Here is a 22301-nt window from a genome sequence, read left to right as displayed (position 1 = left end):
GAGAATTTACAACTCTAATACCAGGCTATGCATAGGCACGCAAAAAAGACCCCATACCGACGAGCGTTAATAACTCAAAATTGGCAAACTTAATTTAAATAATGATTTTTTGAACGTGGAAAATTTGCCAAACTAATTTTGTGAAATAATATTTGGCTCAAGAGGATTTTGCTTAATGTTCCTTTTACCGAATTTATTTTTTCTTGAAAATCTATTATTTTTAACTTGGAAAGAATTAACGGACCATCAATTGATTTTTCTTAGCTTTATTTCTCTTTTTGAGTAAAGGTTAAAAGAAAAATAAAGATAGCGTCGTCTAATGAAGGGATTACCAGATCTATCATGTGTGTACACCTAGTAATTGTACGTTAAGCCTGTTCAAATTGTAACTTTTTTGTTTAAACTTTCAATGTTTGACTTTTTCCCATTCTCCAAGGTCTGTAGAAACTAAAAGTACTAGTCATTTGCATTTTGAACCGCGGCTAAGTCTCCCGCATGGGCCTTGAAAATGTATTGTTGGTGGCTCTAAAAAAGGCAAAAAAAACCCATTCGTATTCTTTTGACTATAGCTTCAGAATTATTTAAAAAACAATGCTTCTTTTTATATTTTTCCCTATCTTTTTAGGAATTCTCCTTAGTTATTATTATCTTGACGTATATATATACAAAAATTGAATACAATCCATTTTTTCCTTGAACAAAGCTAATAATTAGATACCAAAAAACAATACAATATAATATACTAGAAATACATTGATTCTTAATGGTTTAAATAAGATTTCGCGAAACTAACATATTTATTTGTGTGGTATTCTAAAACTTGCAGTAAACAGTTTCTCTGCTCTTTTTCGGTAGTAATCCTAGATACAAAGTTATTCATGATTTTTACGCCTCTTTCAGCTACATCATTGGCCACTTTTACAGATTTCACAAACTCCCAAGCCGCTCTATAGTTTTCATCATTTTCCTAGATATCAATTGGTGTAATAGGCTAGTCACTTTTCAATCCAAGAGCGTCAAAAGAGCGTGCCTCAGGTCCTACCAACTGTATGAGAGATGAAGCTTAAGTGATGACTGGAAAACTAGCTTGCTTTTTCTATAACATTTCAGTTTTTCGTGTTTTCTTTCTAGGAGTTAAGATACCATGATGAATCAAGGTTAATAGAAACAAAGGTATAAGGTTATACCAAAACGCTTATCCGACTTATGTTTGACAGCCACCACGCTTTTTATTAGTAGTGTCAAAGAGTATATCTGTTACATAGAGTATCTATATATCGACTTTCTTGACTTTTACTGTTAGGCTACCACTATTTAGTGTTTGACATTTAAATATGTCTGACTTGCCCAACAGTTGGTACAGTACATCAAATTGAAATTCTAGCAAGCCCAAAAGAGTATTACTAACACGAAATATTTTAAATCACCAAACCACTCCATTTTGATAGGGTAGAGTTGTTAGTTTGAACATGTCATTTATAAGACATCATCTTATACGTTAATATTAGATGAACCCGTAATTGTTCTGTTTTCAATTGCATCAATGTAGATATCTTGATGAGTTTAAGTTAATTTAAAGGAAAAAATTGCTTATCTTGAGGAAGAAAAAAAATAATAGAAGAAGATATCATTTATAATAATATGATATGATAATTACCTTCAAAAACTATAAAATACGAACAAATCTGTATTTCATGCATTCTTAGAGAATCAATATAACTTTTTTTACAAGGAAACCGACGGAATTAATAGGGGGAGATTGATGTATTGACTATGTCCAAATAAAATAAATACAACTTTTTCTTGTACCTTGTATGGACGTAATAAACACATTTGATCAATTTCATCGAAATATATATATTTACTTTTGCCTTGAGCACAAAACAGTGAATTTTAGGAAAAAATGACAAAAAACTACAGAGTTGCAGGAAAAAAATGAAAAATTAAATTTTGCTAAAGGTTATATATATATATACTTGTTGTGTCCTTACCTAAGATATTATAACGAATATATTCGTCCAGGCTCTTTGCCAACCCAACGGGTAAAATGAATTGAAGAAAAAGTGACTCCAGGCGTGGTATAATTTAAAAGAGTATATTATATAGTTTAAAATACTTAATATCTATATTTCATAACTATTAAATAAGAAAAATTACGAATACTAAATGAAAGCCTTAGATTATAAATAAGTAAAATTTCCATAAATTGTAATAATTTTTGTATCCGGAGTCGGATCCTTTACAAATTTCCCGACTCGTGACTTCTACTCCGATTCGACCAAAAAAATCCCCTTATCCACTCCGATTCCTCAAAAAAGGCTCCAAACCTGCAATCCTGTATATAACTCATTATAATGATGAGCCTAGTGGTAATGACATTGATAATGTATATACATTGTACATATAGAAAAAAAATATATTTTTGTCCTTCTGAAATAGAGTTAATTATTTTTGATATCCCTGATATATGACATACTACGATTTTGTTGTTCTCCTAAAGAGTTTTTAAGTACTTGAGTGATTTCACTCAATTACATATCTTATTTCATTTAGTTAAAAGTTTTTGGAATAAATTGACCCCATTAATAGGAAAGGAAAGATTTTTGGGTCAAACTTTTTCAAATATTCTTACTGTAATTTGATGCCCTAATTCGATTTGGAAATATGTGCTCTATTTGAAGCTGTACTGATTTATTTGCTTTTGATATTTGGGGGTTTTCTAATCGCAATTTCACTTTGTCGTGAAATATCAATATTAAAATAGGATATAAGTGAAAATATTTTTGACATTTGACGATTATGCATTAGATATTTATAAAATCTTTATTGTCCGTCTAAATAAATTATTTTTTTATATGCAAATCGTTGTTTTAGAATAAAAATATTGTATGTCAGGGGACAATGCGCTAAATAGAAATCATTATAAAGAACTCAATGTGTGCGAGTTCGATACACAATCATTTCTAGATAAGGATAAATATGGGTTACAAAATCGTAAACATTTCCAGTATTTAAAAAAATGGTAACCCTGATCATTTAAAGAATGATGGAGAGGAAAGCAGCTTCGCTGTCATTAAATTAGCTATGAACAGCTGTGATATGAAATAAAAAAATATAAGTCCCACTCCGTATCTACCAAGGACGTAGACAGGAATTACTAAGTTGTATATCCTCAATTCTACCCTATGTCCAACAGGGACTTAATTCAGGGAGTAATTCATGAACTTGGTTACTATATTCAATTCAGCAACATTGAGACGTAATGTGTAATGTTAAAATTTAGAAAAATTTAGTATAAATTCAAAGTTTTAGTGTAGAATTTATAAATGTAATTAATTTACAAAGTTTTTCTAGTGTTAGATTTGGGATCAAAATTTTCAAATTTGATCGAATTCAAGTTTGGGAGTCCTAAGTTGGGTCGAATTCAAGTTTTGAAGTCCTAAGTCGGGTCGAGCTCAAGCTTTTGAAAATTTTCAACAATCTATGCAATGTAGTTTCTCATTTTTAATGTATCAAAACTTTTTTTTCTAATAAGGAAGGAATGTTTGTAGTTTTTTACCATCATTTTGAGTGATACTACTTGAAACTTGACGAATCATTATTTGAATTATTCAAGTAGAGTTTTAGACAAATTGAGTTTTTTTCAAGTTCAAGTATCCTCGATTCCAAAAATAATAGTTATTTATACACATCTTTGATTTGTGTACAACTTATTACATTTTAGAAAAACGTTAATTCTTCGTGTTAATTAATAAACATATAATATACTGGGAACAGGTACAAATCAAGTAAAGTAATAACAACTTTTCATTTGTAAAAAATAGAAAAAGCTCTTTATTGGAAAAGGTTATAATATTATTGTCACATTTCCTATAAAACAATTAATATATATATAAAACTTCCCCAATGAGTTTTTAAACCTCCTTTTTATGTTAATAATGGAAATTCACATATTTTTGTGAGACTTTGATCCTTTTTGCATCCGCTATTATATTTTTTAGAAAGCTGTTAGTAATAAGAAAGAAATTTCTATGGACAAAAATTATACAAGGATTTTCAACAGCTGGGCTGTGGTCCAAGTCTGGTCTCGAGAGCATTTTATCCGGGCTGCCAAAATGATTTAATAACAATTAATTATCGCAGAGAATTTGATCAAATAATTCAAAACTTTGATAATTGTGATGCTGTATTTTAATTAGTTGAGTAGCCGTTTTTATCCCTTCCCAATGGGCTATGGGATAGAAAGTTCATCAATTTTGCAAAAATGTAACTGTTGGTAAACTGCAAATCAAATTGATTGATTTGCCATCAGATGATGAATTTTGAAATGATCATTTTGAATTTAAGAATTCTACAGATATTGAATTCCCACCAGGGTTTGAGCTTCTAAAACAATTGAGTATTTGTATTTTTTGAATATTCGGATCAACATGGATTTGTGAATCTTTTTTCTAAGATATGAATAAAGGGATAAATAATTATCTTACTAAACTTACTCATGACCACTTAGATTAGATAATGAGGATTGCCATAATCAGTTTGATGCGAACTTTAAAAGAGGGCTCAAAATTCATGTTGAAATTACAGTCATTAGAGTTATAAAATTTATAAATTAAAATATTCAAACGTCAATGACTTTTAACTTGTTTATATTATTCACTGTCCAATTAAAATTAGAACCAATGTTTTATTAGTGTGCCCCTAAAATAAGATATTTTTATTTCATTTTAGCTAACACCCAAAACATTGTGAGGCCCCTTATATTAATATCTTTCTATCTTGATACTCTCATTTCAATCAAGAGCTATTAGAGAAAGGAGGAATAATAAAAAACTTGAGTCAATTGTTAGTTGAAGAATATAATTTTTAATGTATGTAATATTCATTTGTTTTTTTATTCTATAAAGTTAAATGTGGTGATTGGGATAAATATCTTTATTTTAACAATTCAATAACTATCACTTTTTAAAGTAATATATGGTGAATAAAAGTTTTTAGAGTTATGATCATTTTATTCAATAAAATATTAGTAGTTAGTTATGAAATAAGTTAATTTACAACATAAAATCTAAGATAAATAAAATGGTTTTGTGGTATTTTTTTTTAAAACATATATTTTTCGACAATCTATAGACCAAACTGAAACAATCGTAAAACTGTTGAATCAATATTCTCTCATTCTCTGTTTTAATAAAAAAAAAATTCACTATCACGAGATTTTGTTTATAGTAAAATAGAGCAAGAAAAAGTAATCTTTCATTAAAGTCAACTATTTAAAACATATATTTAGTTTAATAAAAGTGTATTTTTTAATTTAAAAGTTAAATGTTGTTAATCAAGCAAGAATTCATTGATACATTGGTGTTTGAAGAGTAACTGAAGGAGACAATTTGACTCACAACTTGAGACATGTTTAAAGAAGAAGTTATTTTTTAGTTTATTGTGATTAGGGAATAGTACCTGAATTTTAAATGTTGAAAAAATTAGAAATGGTGCCAGGATCAGGAACCAAATAGTATCACATACAAGTTCTATTAAATTTTGTTTGTGTAATACCGACTATTCTTCATAATCGATATTTGCGACTGTTTTAACGTACCTCTGAGTTACTTTCACTTTCCTCATCCATGGGGCATGTATTATAAATATATATATCTCTCATCCCAATGTCAATATAAATAAAATAATGAAAAACGGCAACATTCATTGAGGCGTTCGCACTTAAAGTTGGTATGATCTTCTTCTTTCGAAATGTTTATGCTAGATGTTCCTGACAAATTATAAAGCATATTAAAATCGTCACAAACAAGCAAAGTTCTTCATTAAAATAATTGATAGCCACCAGGTAAAACTCAAGAGGACTATTTAGAAGATCTATGGGCTACAATTGGGCAGTCCATGGTATAAACCATAATAAATCTTTTAACATGGCTTATAAGATTTCTTCCAATAACTGCTCATCTGCCTCCTTCGACGGGTTCGAAAAGACAAGTCCACTACTGTTCCTGCAAATCCAAGTTCTTTAAAATCAATTGGGCAAGATTTACATTTAATTTTATATAACAGCAGAAATGTTTCTAAAAGGTGCACATTGTGATTAACTTTGCAAATAAAAAAACCTGAAAAGTATGCCAAAAAGTATGTTTTTGTTTTAATCAGGCCTTCTTTAGATGGGCTGGAAGATGATCTAGTCAAATTTTTAACACCACATCCCCTTATAGGACATGTCCAACAACTTAAAAAGCCCTGCTACAAAACATAGCTCGTAATTCAAATATAAAAACACACATGCAATCAAAAGCACTCGACAACTTAGATATTATAATATTTCTTATCAGACTCCCTTAAACATATATTTAAAGCTTACAAATGACACAAACTGTCAGTTACTTTCTTTTTTACTATTATCAATTCAATAAATTAAATATGAATATACAAGGTGCACAAGCTATCTGTTCTGTAAAGAGTTTTTTTTTTTTTTTCAAACTCAATTTTCTCTCTAAGCAGTTATCGAATAAAAAAAATTAAATGAGATTCGGAAAATCAGATAAGTTCTGCTTGATTTTATTAAATAAAATCAATTCCAGCCTCAATTAAAGTCTATATACAAGGAAGAAAATACAAACAGGCCTTCGTCACTTGGTCCCTTGGCAAATACTTGAATTTCTTCTTGACTATGATAAACTCATCTTTGGTGATGTAGGGGGTTCGCCTGGTTTGACGTTTGAACGTGCAACACACACAAAAAATTCACCCTAGTTACATCTGGTAAGTTCTGAGGCCAAAAGTCCTGCTAGATAAAGTAGTCAAAATTGTCTTGGAGCCTCAAAAATCACCTTTAGAAGCCTCAAATGCCCTCCTAACCTTGCAAAAGAACGTCTCACTAAGTCCCTGAGCTCACACAATTGTTATGATGTCGCTCTCTGCGCGAATTCCAAAAAGTTGGGAATACAACTTCGTCAATTGATTCCATTTTTTCCCCACTGGTGCAGGTTTGAACAATCTAACCAAAATAAAAAATTGGAGAGCCCGCAATAGCCAAAGAGAGCACGCCAAAGTGGCAGCATATATAGCTCGTACACCTTGTACTGTATATTATTCCTCTCGGATTGAATTATCCAATTTGTTAAAAACTACAAAATGTGATAAGAATATGAATAAATATTTAAAAAACATAAATGGCTTAAGGCTACGCCTCTAAGTATGAATAAAAATACTTTGTATAAATAAAAGAAAAGTTTTTTAAAATATTTGTGTGTATTGGAAACAAATAATATAGCTAAAAAGTTCCCTTGAGCTTTCACTTTAATTATCTATACACGTTTTTTTTTTTTTTTTTTTTTTTGAGTAAATGTATTTAAGAAATGATGAAGAAATTTGAACAATGTGACGAAAAGGAAAAGAAAAGAACTTCAATAATGATTTATTTTCCTAAAAAAAAGCACAAGAAAAGGATACGAAATCATTTTGCAGAAATTTAAATTAAAATCCATTTTGGCTTCATTTAGTCCCTATAAGTGTTATCACGATACCAATATTTTTGTACTGGTTCTGGTACCAAAATAAGTATCGGTATTTTGAATTATATAAAGCGATAATGTCATTAGGGATAACTCACATGGCTCACTTGTGGGCTAGCTCCGAAATTTGATGGCGTCATAATATACAATTTTCTCTCTTGCTTTGTTTTATTCAGGACAGTTTTGGGACTCAGACATTTGGAAAGTTACGTTATCTGCTGGAAAACTTGTTTAGGATGTAATGGAACTGCTAATACCGCCTCTTATATAAATTTAGAATAATATCGTTTTGAATGTTTTATACCTCGCTACCACTTTTTCACTGCAGAATCATTATTCACGAAGGTGATTGCCTCTTGATTTGAGGACAAATCTTTGCAGTCCACTGTTCGAACTATATTTTATTGTTTCGGGCGTATAATGGCGTATCCAAGTTTCATCTACAGCAATTAATCAGCACAAAAACTCGGATTTATTGCCCCTAAACTGCGCCAACAGATTGATACTCGATTTTTTAATTTTCACAAAAACACTCATATCAAGCCATTCAAACGACTATTACATACAAAACTGCGCCTCCAATAAGCCTGAAACTTTGATGAGTAACTGTTAACAGACGTTAACTAGATGTGACTAGCTTTTATGTACGAATGCTGCCATCTTCACGTTGAGGTTATATACTTTTCAGACAACACTCGTATCTGCCTTTAAGAAGATCTCGAAGGATTAACTTTCCTTATTTCTACTATAATTGGTATTTTTTCAGGCAACGTTCTGTTTTATCTAACGAATTTGATTCAAAATGACAATATATTTGTAGGTATGCTAAGAAATTCACATTAAGTAAGTATATAGTTTGCAATTGAGATATCAAATATCAGAAATGGGGAAATCTTAGAACAAAAAATATATATGTAAAAAAAAATATCTTATCTACACAAATAAAAAACAGCATTTGAAAATTGTAATTATTTCCCTTTTCATAACCACTTTGCCAAAAAATGAAAAAAAATACCCAAAGTATGTACTTACTTACTAACAATGTAGATATATATGTATACATATTTTCTTTTCAAATACAGTTTTAACAAGGCCATTAAAAAACGAAAAAGCTTCGTTAGTATAGTTGAAATTTGTATGATAATTATATTAAAAATGAAAGCATGAATATAAAAAGGTAAATGGCCATCCAAGATAAGAGCTTAAATACCCTACCTAAGATAAAAACCATAGTTAATAAATAGCAATATGAAGTTTCATTAAAATATACCTGGAATGTACTCTCTAAGTTTACTAACTTAAGTCTATTTTTTTCTATTTGTAGAATTGTTATGAAATGAAAGATAGAATAGAAATAAAACAGTTGTGTAATGATTACCAAAAGAAGTTTCACGAATATTTCCTTATTGATTAGATATAATTCTTCCAATAACATAAAATAGATAGATCAACTTAGAAAAATCTATTAACTTCTTAAGATATTCATTACACAATTGCTCTAATTCAACTCACTTTTTCATTTTATAAATGTTCCTGTCTATAAAAAAAATAGCCTTCAGTTGGTCAAAGAAATGAATGGAAAAAAAGAGTGTTCATTCAATGTATCGAGTATTTCTTACGTAATGTCAACTTGTTCAACCCTCTTCATTCTGATATGTTATTGACATAATACTACAAATGCGCAAATTCTGTTTATAACCATTTAAATTAAATATTTTACATATATAAATAGAACATTGGTTGAAGTTCTTGAGTCTGTCACTGAAAGCTGGTTAGGCATAAACACCAAGCCTACCTAAATATGCTTGGACTTTTCCAACCCGAAATTTTCTATAAATTGAAATTGAATACGTCCTCAAATTTTGAAACTTAGGCAGGAACGATTGCAACAGTTAAAAAGCAGGAATTGAGAAAATTAAAGTAAATAATATTTTTAAAGAATTAAAACATTCAATTTTGAATTGTTGCAACCATCCTGGGCCATAGGGACGGTTGTAACATATGACAAGCACCTTTTTTTATGGTTAATTTTTGTTCAGTCCCAAAAATTACGCAGTGCACCCTATTGAATAATAAATAACACTCTTTCAGAGCTCGTTTACGACCTATGATGCTCATCAGGAGCATTTTGGGATTGTTGAAAAAGAAAATACCAAAAATCAAGATGGCAATATTGAAATTTTTTTAGAATGCTTAAAAGGAGAGCAACATTGCTGTCATGCCGTTTTATTAGATCAGCTACAAGCAACTGTGACGCAGGAAGGGGAAGATGACATTAAACAATTACATTGGTAATAATTATTCTATTGTCCATCCAAAATTTAGCTCAAAATCCAGCAATACTAACTCTGCAACAAATCATCTGCATCGTTTATGAACAGACCCAAATGTTCCTTTTGTAACAAATTAGTTAATGAAGTTTACTCCCTAGGAACTAAACAATAATGACAACAAATTAAGAAAAGAAAATTCCTTTTTCAATTTGCCAACTACAAAAAAAGGACGAGCTAAAAAAATGCACTCAATTTTCATCACTACCTTTGACCATCTATTTCCTAATTATCTTTAAGTCATCTTCAAAAATCATTTCATAACGTGGAAGTCTGGTTGATTGACATTGATGCATTTTGTATTGACATGTTGCATGATTATATAATTCCATAATTATTCAATGCTAAGATGAGTAAGGGAAGCCTTGAAGGATTGATTTTTTTTCTATAACAGTTGTATACTATACAATATATACCGTGTGGTCTATTAAAATCTGAGTACATACTAATTTAATAATTAATGAAGGTTTCGTTATTGAAATTAATTTCTATTTCCATATATTAAAGCATAATCAATTAGTTACAAGACAATGCAAACTTAAGGTCTTTAACTTTTGTAAAAGTCGAGAAAAGGACACTTGAATGTGATCAAAGAATTTCCATTCGCGCATCCCAAGCAGTTGGGCATCTCTAGGACCACCGTCGATGACTTCTGCAAGTCCGAAACATTGGACATTAAGAAGTTATCTCTCAAAAAGGCATAACTGACCCGGGGGAGTTAAAAAAAACAGCTTAGACCAATCTCCTCAAGTCGATGAGAGCCCATACAAGAGATCTCGAGGTTTCCCATCAGACTGTCCAGAGAGCTGTCTAAAAAAGTGGGTGGAAAGAGCCTTGTGAGGGTGAAGAGGCCACTTTTGACACCAACAATGAAATAAACCCATCCCTTCTGAGGAAAAACTTTATTGAATTAGTATTTTGTGTTCTTTTGAACTCTTTTTTGACACTTTTGGCTCTGCCCTATAGCCTTGATGTCAAACCCCTCGACTAAAACTTTTGGGTGCATATCAAGGGGAACGCCTGCAATGTCCACCATCGAAACACTGAGACCCTCAAAGCCACTGTCAGAAAGTACTGCGACGCCGTGACAGAGGAATACATCCGCAGTGGGTGGCAGGCTTTCTGCCACAGCCTGGAAGTCATCATTTTCACCGAGGTCGGCTACATTCATGATTAAGAGAGCTGAGACACACATTCATTAACAGTGATAATATTGTTGAAATTCAATAGTTTGTTAATAAAGCATATTTTGTTGAATTTTAAAATTCAAAGTGTTCAGATTTTAATGGACCACTCGGTATGTCAATTCCTTCTTTATTGAAAATTGTCAATAAGGGAAGGGCTCTGATCATCATTAATATTGATTGATTGAATCCATTTGTATTTATATTTTGTAATTGATTCTTAAATATTACCCACTTAGTAGGAGCTATGTTTTAAATTATATGTTGTAAAGTAATAAATACAGAGTTGGTGCACTCTGCATTGGATTTTTTTTTTTTTTTTTTTCATTGACAACATCTCTTTTTTCTTTTTTTTTTTTTTTTTTTTTTTGCAAAAGGGCCTACTGCACTCTCTTCAATAGAACCATAAAATGGCTCGATGTAATTGCAGTAAATTATTTTAATGGATTGCAGGTTTGGATATATATGTATGTATCCGTATAATGAGGGAACATTAATTCAAAGGGGCAAGTAATTGTTTGTTTCTTTGCCCTGTTCAAAACTCCTTCTTTTTTCATTTTTAGTTGAGCATAAAAAAGTAAAGTAAATAACGATCCTTTAGAGATTCATTTCAAACTCACAACATTTTGAAAATGATTTATAATGCTGAAAATAACGCAGATTTTCAAATTGCTACTTCCATTCACTCTTTCTCTCTTTTGAGAAAAGTTATAGGGGCATAAAATACACCATATAGCCCTATGGTTTTTCATTATCCGTAATAAGTTGATAAATAGTCTTTAAGAGACCTTTTATGGGAGGGGAGAGGCCTTTAATAAAATATATAAGGAGGATGTTCCTCTTGAAAATGCATAAATATATATACATAATGAAAAAGTATCGGTTTACTTTTATGGATTTAGTCACTTAGTCCATATTTTCATCAAATGAGTAAGAATTTTGAGCTCTTTAAAACTATTTATGTACTGAATTGAACAAGATACTCTGAATCTTCGCACACTAATAATTTTCTATTCAAAGTATGACGGTCTTGTCATCTAAAATATTGATTATTGACAAGAATAAAATTGTAATTAAATAATACTCAAAGTTTTGGGTCCCCACTCTGTAATTTTGAAGATAAATCACGAATTTACGTCGAAAGAAGGACCAAAAAAAAAAGTGAGAATGAGTAAACACTTAAAATAAATGGGTTCTTGCAAGAATCCAAGAAAGTAACATAGGATTTTTATTTAGCATGATCCTAGAAGGAATGTCTTAGAACTAGTATTGGGGCAGTCCCTTATCGTTCATGTGACTCGATCCTGCATCGGTCTGCCAACTGAAGACATAGACTACAAACAAAAGAAGCTTTTAAAATTATAAAACCGGCCTGCGGAGAAATAAAAAATAAAATTCAAATTTTCAAATAGGAAAGAAGGGAGATTTATAAGCCCTCGAGGCTCCCCTCTCGATAAAACGGGCGCCTTTGTAAATTATGTCTATACAATTGCAACTTGCACAATGTAAAAACGCACTTTTATTCTAAAGTGTTTATTAATGGAAAAAAAAAGAATAATAAAACTTTCCTCAAAGCCTTTTTCGCATTCAACGGAGCAAGTATTGTATACATAATATGTCTCAATTTGTGTATTTGAACAATAGATTTGTATTCTGTATTTTGTTCCTTTTCATTAAGATACTCCTCTTAATGTCCAAAGGAAATTAGGATTGTAATTATAATGAAAGGCTTTTTATTCTCACATTTCTTTTGGTGCTGTTTGTCAAGTGAATGATTATGTTATATTTCGTTTGTGCTGAACTATTATCTTTACATATGTATAAATCTATTTTTTTAAAGTTAAAATGTATGAAACAGACTTAGTAACCAATTTTGCCCCTTAATGGTATCAAGGTGAAATATTATGGTTAATGTCTTTCGAAGCCATACACATATTTTGAATTCTTGTTTCCGTTATTGTAGTCGAGTTATATTATAGATTAATTAATATGCAACCATAAAATCAAACAATTAAAATTGGGTTAGTATAAAACGTCTCAAAACAGCAAAAATTTCTTCTAAATATCGTTGATCAAGATTGGAAATGTCCTATTGGGATATTTCAAAATTGTTTTCTGGCAAAAATGCAAATTATACATTGCTTACTCTGACGTTACATATAAACAGAGAGTGCCACCAAACTGAAGAGTAATTACCAAAAGTAAAAAATAAGACTTATACATTTTCTCCAATTGGGGGACTGGCGCTTTCTGCTTATCGTACTCGCGATCAACCCTTAAAAGATATTAAGTATAAGATTTGCCAGATAGGGCATTGTTACCTGTGTTCCAAATATGATACTAAGGGTGAATAATTGTACACTTTAAATTTTTAAGTTCAAAAACTTTTTTTAATATCTGAATGGGTCTACAACGGTTCTATGATTTGCAGTTCCCCTGACTTTTTAAACATGACATAGAAAAATTTAAACTAGTTTTTTTACTGGGTGGTCCATTGAAATCTAAACACTTCCTAATTCAATAATTAATGAAGGTTGTTGAGTGATTGAAATTAATTCATATTTCGATATATTAAAGCATAAATAATGTATTAAAAAAAAGAAATAAAACAAAGCAGAGCTCTCCAAGCAATTGAACATTTCCAGGACCAAAGTCTACGCCGTCAGGAAGTCCAAAACTTTTGAGAAGAAGAAAGGCTTTATCAAAAAGCCAAACTGGATCCCGTGGAGTTAAAGAAAACATCCCAGGACAATCTCCTCAAGTTCACGAGGGTCAATGCAAGTGATCTCGGGATTGTACACCAGACTGGCCAGAAAGCTATAAAAAAAAGTTGATGCTGTGAGAATAAAGAGGCCACATTAGCCAAAAACAATGAAAGAACCCCATATTTTCCTTTGCAAGACTCTTTTGAACTCTCTTTTATGGCACTTTTGGCTCCCCTACATCCCTCATGCCAACCCACTCTTTTGGGTGCATACCAAGGGGAAGGCTTGTAGTGTCCAACATCCAAACACCGAGGCCCTCAAAGGCACTGTCAGCCAGTACTTGCACGCATTCACCTTCTGCCGCCTAGAAGCCATCATTGCCACTATGGGCAGCTACATTAATGATTAAAAGAACTCAGTCACACATCAATTTATAGTAGTCATTTTCTTGAAATTCTATTTTTCATTAATATATTGTTGAATTTTAAAATTCAAAGTGTTCCGATTTTAACCAACGACTCGGTAATAGCTTTTGGAACAAAAAAAAACTTAAACCTTACCAAGGTCAGTTTTTTGATGGTATCTCATCAAGATGGGGAAAAGCACTACTTCCACTCATTGTCAGATAAAAACTTAAAATTCCTGCACCGTTTTATGCACAATTATAAGAAATTTAAAAGATATTCCGGATATTCAGAATAGTTATAGTTTTAAATATTATGTAACTATTGCTCATTCTTTTTATGAAATTTGTAGCTATTTCGTGGCTTTGTTTTGTTTATTTATTTATTGTCCAATTTTATAGAAGGAAGGTTTTGTTGAAAATGGATCGATTACTAACTTCTTATATAGAAAGATGTTCGACTTTAGGTTAGGTAATTAATTTTAAACAGGAACGTTTATTAATATATATATTTTTTATATGTAACTTCTCTGAATTAATAGTCTTAAAAAAAAAAGACATATGAATTCCAAAAGGAGAGAGTCCAATGAACTACTTACATAATTAAATTTGTAATAAATATATTTCTTTAGTTTTGAAGGAGAGAGGCTTAGCTACCATGACGTTTTATTAGATGAACTGATGTCAACTTACTATGATAGAAAGAAAATAATAACAATTGTCGATCCTCAATTCTACCAAAAAAAAGTAATTCTAACTCCTCAACAAATCCTCAGTATTACTTACCATCTTTCATGAGCATACCTGGTTACTTTATAATTATGTGTTCTCTCCTCATAAATGGCAAGAACAATAAGAACAGCGTTGGGAAATAAAAATACTGCCCAGATTGCAAACTACCAAAATTATCGCACGCTTAAACGTCTTCAAGATTTTACATCTCTATTTATTATGTAAATGTCTAATGTTGTACAAAACGGTTGACAAGATAATTTTAAATTAATTGAAGGAAATGTATATTGTTCAAATTTATCAAAAAACAAGCTATTACTTAATAGCACCATCATTATCCTCTCAAGACAATAGTCTGCAGAGATTTATACGTATATAAGGAGATGAGAACAGTATGCAAATAATGATGGAAATATTCAAAGGAGAAGAATGGGAAGAATAGACATGCTTCATTAATTCCTTTTGCATAAATTCTTTATTTTTCTTCTTCTTCTAAGAAACGAGATCATTGACACCATTAGACGAAAGAAAAAATAATAATAATAATAGTTTCATGTCTATTTAATGAAACAAACAAAAAATAAAAGCCTTAGTGAAAGGAGAGAACATTTCTTTTTTCTATGAAGAAAAGGATTGTTTTGACAAAATCTGCATTAATCATTCAAATGCTAATGACTGTCGCTAAGATTTTTCTTTGGTGGTGGTGGATTTCTTACCCAAATTTTCCACCCATAAAAAAACACCATTCGATAAATATAAGAAAAATTTATATGGAAACTGTTGAATTTAATTTATTATATTCATGGATTTTTTTAATAAAGAGTGTACATATTTAATAATTATTTCTATTATTAATATGGCCTTCTTTCCAATTTGTTATTTTTTCAATTCAAATTTAATGACATTTCGTATTCATTTTCTGTCAAAGTTCCCATTTATTCCCTTTGGAATAATCTATCGGTGTTCCACACACACCAGTGTAAATGGTCAGTCCTTGAGCTACAAATCGTTGTGTGTACTAGGGCAGATTGCTTCTCAACTTTTTTTGAATTTCGATAACCGGAAAAAGTGGAAAAGTTGTGAAGTGGTTAGAAAACATAATTTTAATTTAGGATATCATCTTTAGGTTACACATCTCGGTTAATGTTGGAAAAAGGGCAAAAAGGGATTTAGATAATTCCTTGATATTAAAATAAATTAGCATAAAAAAAGTCAAATAATCACCATTATTTTATGCAAATTAAAAAATATAGGAGTGTGCACATAATGGATGGCGTAAAAAAATATTCACTCAGTTTTTAGTTGTTCTTAGTCATAATAATCATGTATATTTTGGACGTGTAAAAAAAAGAAACCAAAAATCAATATGGTAACCCTGACAATTTCAAGAATGACTTGGAGGAGACCAACTTATGACACTTAATTGGATTAGCTAAAGCCAGTTGCTACAATGAGGGAAGAAGGAAATAAACGAAAGCATTTCCAATGTTGATCCATAATTTTTGAGACCAACCTTTAAGGATTATAAGGACCAAACTCCTTATCAAATCCTCCGGTTTACTTTTTACCTTTAGGAGTACACAAAAATGTTCAATCAGGTTTTAAATATAATTGAATATGGTTTAAAATGAACTTCACTACTCAGGATTTAAATAAATAGCTGAGGAAAAAAAAATTATTCTTCAGATTACCAATTCCAAAAAATGGGCCGGTGTAAAAAATATATACAATTTAAATCCCCAGTTATTCTTATAACTTTGAAATTTACCTATGCATGCCATTAAATGAACACCCCCTTATTTTTTAATTTACATAAAATAATTTTAATTATTTGACATTTTTCTAATATATAAACAAATTAATAAAGTTATTTATAATGAGAAAAAAAAGAAATGAAATGTTGAACATATATTGCATGGACCCTAAATACTGTAAAATGAATAATTACATAAAACGTTTTTAATTACGTAAAAGATTGTATGAACACAACTACATAGATATTACATCTATAGGTAACAAAATTTATTCAAAATGGTTTACATATGCAGAAATTACAACCTCGAGTCTGTTCCATGGGAATGTTGTCCCAACCCCTAATTAGGGAAGGTTTCAGTACATCCAAATTTGAATGGGGTTTTTTGCTGATCCAGTCCTCCAGAACGGATTATATTTCTATATTTCTCGAATCAAATGCAGCCTGGATGGAGGCATATAGTTGTTGCTCCAAAAACTTGAAAAATGAGGGTCACACCTTTTTTTGCATCATATTGGAAATGTTAGAGGGAGCACCATCTTGTTTATAACTATAAGTATCTTTCCTTAAATGGGAATGGACCTATGTATAGCTAGATACTTTCTCTAGGATAGCACTTAAGTAATCAATGTTATTAATTTTGTACCCCGAGAGCAAAAAAGATAATGACGTCTTACAGGACCGTCTAATGACACCCTCTACCATGAATGAAAGTGTAAAAATAAAAGATTTGCTCTATATTCGGATAAGATATGTTGCGTTACATTATTGTCTCTTTTTTTCAATCAAAAGACTTTAGAAAATAAATTTATTTTCCATTATTATAGATTAGACCAATGTCTATCAAAATTGATTCATGCTAAACAATAGTGTTTTATAGACTAAACAATTACAATTTTACCCATTTTCAAACTTTGACCAAGATATGCTATCAAAAAACGATATCGTACCAAAATAAAATTTTGTGTGGGTTATGTTCTTACCTCATGACGACAACTTTTCTGCACCAATGGTAACTAAAATTCGAAAAAAAGTAGAAAAATACATCACCTTAATTTGTATGTGTAATGTAGAGTCTGACCTCATTTAATAATAGCTTCTTATTAAGAATTTTTGCTTTTATTTTTATATATATGCAAAAGGTGTTGTAACTAAAAAAATCTCTTTAGATTATGTAGACATAAAGCCATTAATTATAAAAGTATACATATATAAAAATATTTATATATTAATAAAAGAGTCAAAGCTCTTTAATTTCTTTTGTAATAAATATTTACATTGTATATTGTGCTATTTTGTCCTTAAAATGCTTAGTTTTTATTAAATAATTTTGCAAAAGAATGACATATCTTTTCTGAGGATCATTATTAATTTATAATATGTCGTCATTACTTGAATGTATTAGTTGTAGTAATAAGAAATCCATTATTTTTAAGTTTATCTCCTTGGCAATAAAAGCAGTGCTTACATGAAAATCCACATTTTAGGCAATTGGCCTTCTTCCAGAGCGTGGAACAGGAACAAAATTGACGAAACCGTAATACTGCGTAATTGCCTGTTACAGTATCAATACTCTTTACATTTTCAGCCATCTTCCTTGCATTCCTTTATCGAAGAAAAACTGTAAAATACATATTTTCGGTTAGCGTGTGTTCATATTTGACGCACACTCAAACAATACAGAGTCTGCTCAATCTCAAAACTGTCTATAAAGTTATTTTAGTAAGAAAATCTTATCTTTCTAAGGCCATCTAGCGTAAACCAATCGTAGTTATACAATTCGAGATACACATTACTAAAGCAACTATTGTTGCTCCTATAATTTTGTTCCGTATTGCGATACTATAGTGGTACCGGAAAACAACGCATTCAAAATGGTATTTATTAGCTAAATTTTTATTAAGAACTGTGCTTGCTGCCCCATGCAAAAATTTGCCCACCAATAACAGAACCTAAAAATTTATGAAAACTCTCTCACGCACAAAATGTACTTCTTAAACAAAAACGAAAATTGACTTTGATTTATCGTCCAATTTATATTGTTACTTTTCTCCCATTTCAAACCAAAGCCCTGAGGAGAGTTTGTAACTGATTGTGATTAACCCTTTTCTACTGTATATTTTAGTTGAAAATGTCAAATAGGTATCGAAATACCGGTATACCGTCACAACACTACTTAAAAACATGAGTCTTCAATAAAGGCTCGTAACAAAAAAGTCAAATTGTATAGAGTTGTAAATTCTAAATACTTTTTTAGTTTGTAAAATGGTTGTAGTCGACAATATCAACTGTGCTGTTGTTGTTTTTTTATTATTTCATTTAGAGGAGAGAACAACTAAGCTTGAAGTGCATTTGCTAATGAAAGACCAAGAGTAGGATTGTTTATTTTTTGGGGAGTTATAAGGAGCTTAAAAAAATATGTTAGACCAATCTCCTCAAGTCCACGAGGGCCCACACAAGAGATATCGTGGTTTCACACCAGACTGTGCAGAAAGCTATCAAAAAAGAGGAAAGAAAAAAATCTCCCTTCTTGCAATACTCTTTTGAGTTTTTCGAACTATTTTTAACACTTTTTGCTCCCCTACAGTATTTAAGCCAATCCTCTCTACTACACCTTTTTGGTGTAGTAGAGAGGAACGCCTCCAACGATTGTCATCCAAACACCGATGACCTCAAAGTCATTGTCAGCTAGTACAGGGACGCCATGGCAGAGGACTTCACGCGCAGCGGGTACCATGCCTTCAACTGCCTGGAAGATATCACTGCCACTAAGGATGTCTACTTTAATAATTAAGAGATGTCAGACAAACATCTATTTATAGTATTAATTTTGTTGAAAATCTATTATTGATTAATCAATTATATCTTGTTGAATTTTAAAATTAAAAGTGTTTTTAATGAAGCCCCTGGGAACGCATTGTTAATATGTTATAATATATTACATATAGTATTTTTCATTGAAAGACAAAGTGATTTATTCTTTAAAGATTATTTATTTTATATCTAGCTCTTTTATAATTTTTATAAAATAAATGTTTTTGATTCAATTAAATAGAGTATTTGGATGATAAACTGTATTTTATTTGTGATTCAAATCAAAATATCTCAACAAAAAAAGAGTTTTGAGTATCGAACCATGTATTTCGAACATTTATGATGTTCCACCCAGATAAGGACAGTTTTATTCTCCTTGAGCCCATTTTTCGTCCTAGGCTTAAAGCGTAAGGGGATTATGATCTTTCTATCAGATGCAATCACGTCAAGTATTGGTATTGGACTTCGGTCCGGAGATCCTTTACTGATATAAAACCGTCATAATTTTTGTTGGGCCGAACAATTTCAGTCCTTTGAAGAAGTTTAGTCAATACCAGTCATATGGAAAGATTTGTTGTACATCAATTGTATTTAAAATTGAGCCTAGCTCAATTTTATAAATGAATTAGCGGTAGTTCACAGCATTGCGTAGAGTAATTAGGCGTCAATGAGCATATAAATTTTGCTTTAATAGTATAGAGATAACTCCAGAACAAATCCTTGGTGCTACTCTCTGTTTTTCATAAGCAAGCTCCGACGTAGCAATTCACTTAATAGATAGACGTTCAATGCTCGAAAATAAATTAGTAATAATAACCGCTAATGAGCCAGGGAGTACTTGAGCTCATTGCTTAACATAATCTATAATACTACGCATTATTTTAGGTTAAATTTTATATAAAGTACTTCCTTTTCTTTCTTTTTTTGATATAAGTTGAACAAAACCCCTGCGAGATTTAATTCGTTTTATACAGTGCTCCCTATAAAAAAGATCCTCTTTTTTTTTCTTTATACTTTATTGGTATATGATAAATATGAGGTAGCACTATATAAATTACACCCTGTGAAAATTTTTCCTACATTTAGACATACGTATGTACAGATAACTTTGCTTTATTAATATAGATTGTTGATAACGTCCTGTATGCTTCCAAACTTGGAGAATTAGCACAATGATGTCATATTAGTATTCGACCTGACTAAAATGGTGAGTCGATTTTCACGTTCAAAAAAGTTAATTTTTTTTTTAGTTTGAAGCACTGTCCTATATTGATTTTCAAATCAATCATAATTTATGATGAATTTTCTCTAATCTCGGGGAAGACAGACTTCATAGACATATACCTCCAATGGTTCTGTAACTAATTTCATGGTTTGATTACACTTTGGAATGGAATTACACACTGAAAGTATTTCATTGGCAAGAGATTAATCAATGGGAGTAGCTATTTCTAATTTATAGAGTCAGGTCGATCTTTAACCACAGTTGCATTCGATTCAAGCTAAAACAACACTATTTTAAATTCATGTATGACTGGGGTGGGGAGAAAATTGGTCCAGAATTTGAAAACGATTAAACGTCAGTCTAAAACTGCTCTAGAAAAATCATACAACCGAACCAAAATAAAAATTTATCTCAAAACGAGCATCAACGCTAGTTATAAACACCTCTATAGGATTCTGCATTCTGATTGGTTTGCACAAAAAATAATATATGAGTAATTGCCCTAATTCATCTACTTTTGTCAATAAATGAAAAATGAGGAGATAATGAGGAATATTTTGAATAAAACTACATAGAATCTCTTGTTGCACAACTTATTATACTATGAAAACATTTACACAGGTAGGTACATGCTATCCATTGAGTGTCCCTTTCTTTGTGTACATAAAAGTTGTACATTTTGGCTGTATTTATCTACTACATGAATACATAACATGTTTATCAATAGTCGCTTGCCAAATTATAAGGAAGGAGGGGGGGAGACTCCCTTTAATAAAATGTTATGTTGGAAAAGAGATATAATCTCATATTTTATGACATTCTAAAAAAATAAAAATTCATATAACCTATAATGCCAAAGTCTCTCTCTCTCAATAAAATTTATAATCAAGCAACCTAAATATTACATTTTTTATTATTAATATTTGTGGCTTATAAATGTTAATAATATTATAAAGATATTTATTTGAAAGGGCGGAAAAACCCACAACATTACGTATTTTACGAGGGTAACAAAATTTAATAGGCGCATGAGTCAATAACTAGTGTATATGTGCATATTACTCTTCGATATAATCCCATTCTTTTGAAACCCATGTTCCAGCCATTTTTCCATTAGCTAAAGCTTTCATTAACCCATAAAGTACCATATTTTTGAATATTGGAAATCACTCGAACTAAAGTTCCTTCAGTATATTTCATAATACATAGTTTAATTGACACAAATAAAAGGATTTCCATAGCCATTTTGAAGTATTAGGTACACTCTCTTCAATCCACACATATAAATAAAACTTAGGTCTTCTACTGTTGTAGTACTTTAATATTACGGCTAAATCCAGTTCATTCCCATTTGGGGGGGGGGGGATCATGGTACTTAATGGGATAAAGGCCTTATATTAAAGACTTTTTTGATCTTTCTCTGATTTATTCTAGGTCTCCTGCAGAGACTCAAAACAGTGCCCTATCAAATTTATTTTGTACTTCAATGAATTAGAAAAGAGTAAGCTATAGTCGTGGTTAGACAAAAAAAAGTATGGGCAATCATTGTGATACCTTTATTTGCACATATTATTCTCTCATTTTAGTGTTGAGATGAAGTACTGGTATTAAGAAAAGTCTTGAGACCCTTTCCAA

General features: G+C 30.7%; 1 protein-coding gene across 3 annotated transcripts in view; it reads left to right on the top strand.

The window, feature by feature from the left end:
• LOC121120604 (uncharacterized) overlaps nt 1-22301 on the top strand; it is a 120431-nt gene that overhangs the window by 32021 nt on the left and 66109 nt on the right. Inside the window, exon 2 of one of the 3 annotated variants that reach the window (XM_071889662.1) lies at nt 20567-20648. The exons of the other annotated variants lie outside the window; for them this stretch is intronic. The gene's annotated coding sequence lies outside the window, so the exon portion shown is untranslated. The remainder of the gene's footprint in view (nt 1-20566; nt 20649-22301) is intronic. 3 annotated transcript variants of the gene reach the window in all.

The sequence above is a fragment of the Lepeophtheirus salmonis genome, chromosome 6, assembly GCF_016086655.4.
Source record: "Lepeophtheirus salmonis chromosome 6, UVic_Lsal_1.4, whole genome shotgun sequence".
Lineage (NCBI taxonomy): Eukaryota > Metazoa > Arthropoda > Copepoda > Siphonostomatoida > Caligidae > Lepeophtheirus > Lepeophtheirus salmonis.
Note: the sequence above shows the minus strand (reverse complement) of the source record. Positions and strands in the feature narration are given on the sequence as shown.